A 2,774-nucleotide genomic window follows, 5' to 3' on the forward strand; every position below is an offset into this window, starting at 1 on the left:
ATATATACTTAAAACTGGCCAATCTTTGTAGAATTAAATATTAATATTAGAGAAAATTAATAAGTGTTAAATAAGAAGTTATAAGATAAAGCGTCAGTGTCTTAAGGTATGCAACCAGTATTACATGAAATTTAATTTAACGATATTATCAATATAACCTCTTGTATAAGGCTTTATAAACATTGTGAAATACTTCAAAATATTGACTAGTGTGTTTAAGAGTTTAGAGTGACAAAATTTGACATATATATAGAACAAAAAAATAATAAATTCATTTATTACTAAACCTTTTGTTTTTATAGCTGTGATTGGTGTGGTTTCTTGCTAAAGCATAGAACCGACTACGGAGATAGAGTCTAGAGCTAGGTAGGGCGAAGATATACAATACACAATACACCAATCCAACCAAATTAATATCACAACAATCAAATTTTATTTTGGCGCTAACATATACTATCGTACACACACATATAATCATAACAAAATGTACACCTGCTTCTGTGTAGTTGGTATTAATCAAATTTCAAGGTATAAAATACAGTTGCATTGAATTTATAAGCTTGTTTTTGAATTTGGTAGTTTTCAAAAATTTCCATTCATTTATATGTATGAGAAATCAGTTATTTTATATTAAACAATTGTATGTACATATGGGTACGTTTCTGACAGAAAGAATAACAATTTTGTACGTTACCCTCACCCCTTGAAGTGAAAATCATTGAAGCAAAATACATGCAATATTTATTTTAAATAATAGAAAATAAAACAACAATGCGGTGTGGCGTAATTCGTTGAAATAATTGTTCCGGGTTTAAAAATAATTTGATTGTGTTGTATTTATTACATTCAAACTAAAATATGCATTGATTTATAGACTATTACTGTAAATGGCAATAATATTAGAAAAAAAGATGTAATACACAATACAAGGTGCCCTAGAAAAGAAGACCGATGTGATATCCAAAGACTCCTGCGATCAAAATTAGATGATTATGACAAACTTACCTATATACAAAAATGTTTCCTTTAAATAGAGATTTCAAATTGTTTTTCCTAATATATTTGATGATGTTCGAGACACAAACTTCTAATCCGACAAGAATGATATTTAATTCATTGCAATCGTTATGAATTTATGTAGATTTGTGCACTTTCAAATTTACAGGTAGGTACTCAATTTCCTTGATATTATTTTGTCTCTCTTAGAAATTTTTGCTTTATAGTATTCGTGATAAATACCACCTTTTAAAAAAAGTAACTGTGATTTAAAAAAATTCAATGAACATTTTTAAAACCAACAAATAGGGCAAAAACATACACATTTTTTAACAAATTATAAATAAATTTTAAAAATATTTTAAAGTCGTAAACGCAAACAAATTATTACAACTTAAATTATGTGAATACTACTTCATTATCATTAAGATCCCATATTAATAATAAACACACTCTCCTTTATTGGTACATACGCGAACCCTTGTTATTAGAAAAACATTTTATTTTTTGAAATACATCTTGTGTCTGCCGAAGTTTGTTACCCGCTCTTATAATTATATCTCTAAGGTGTTCAATACTATTAATTTTTCCAACATAAATAATATCTTCCTGAAGAAAAAAATCCATTGGGTTAAAAGCTGTAGATCGTGGAGACTATTGAACACAGGCCTCGTGCCTCGTCTATTCCAGTGGTTTGGGAATAATTGATTATTTAAGTACTGACGTAGATCCAAAGAGGTGGAGCATTGTTTAATTAAATATCCAAATTTTAACGGCAAAGACCGAAAATGATGCTGGTAATTAATGTACTTCGTTACACATGTTACTTTTGCGTATATAAATTTTACTATATTTTATTATTATTAATATAAAAATTACCAATAATGTGTTTACACAATGTCGGTTGTAATAATTTGTTGAGAATTTGTTTAAAAATTCAGAAATATCGTTTAACACATTTTTTATAACTTGTTAGAACTGCGTCTATGCTTTTATATACATTATTATTGGTTTTCAAAATTCTTATTTAGAATTTCAGATCACAAATTACATTTGCCTTAAGTTCAGTGCATATCATAAAGCGGGACGTACTCTTTACGAATATCGTTTTTTAAAAAATTGTACATATCCCGAAAACTAAGTCATAAATGAAAATTTTTCATAAAATAATGGTAAGGAAATTGTCCACCTGAAAATTTTAATAGGCGTATCTACAAAAAAGTTGAGGAGGATAAAGGATGATGGTTATCCAGTTTTTTATTTGTTTCTCGAAGTGTATAACTCTATTAAACGCTTATATTGCAATAGAATAAATAACATCCTTGTCAAATTTTAAGTTAACAAGTTCCTAGAAGGTATTAACTCCATCTGTCATTTAAGTATCCGAGATATTTTGATTTTTAAGCAAAAATTGACACATGCAGACTCAGCAAAATTTAATTTTCCCGGAAACACAGGTTTATTTTTTGTGCAAATTGGATATTTTGTAGAGGAATTGTAATTTGACATGGAAATTTCCCAGTTTTTATACAGGGTGGACAAAAAATTTTATCGAGTTCAGAAAATGTGGAAAACTCGAAATTTTTAAATGGAAACCCTTAATTTTTTTAACGTATTCGCATTCTGCACTAAAATTGAGTGTAACTTTGTTAAAGTTTCCCTATACCTAAACCCAGTCGTTTTCATTCTATTTACGAATAAATATTTCCCTTTTCTTAAAATGATGTTTCCATTTGTTTCGCACATTTTAGGTTGTCCGTGACAGGTAAATAACAATC

This window comes from Anoplophora glabripennis, unplaced genomic scaffold (assembly GCF_000390285.2).
Source record: "Anoplophora glabripennis isolate ALB-LARVAE unplaced genomic scaffold, Agla_2.0 scaffold224, whole genome shotgun sequence".
NCBI classification, from domain to species: domain Eukaryota; kingdom Metazoa; phylum Arthropoda; class Insecta; order Coleoptera; family Cerambycidae; genus Anoplophora; species Anoplophora glabripennis.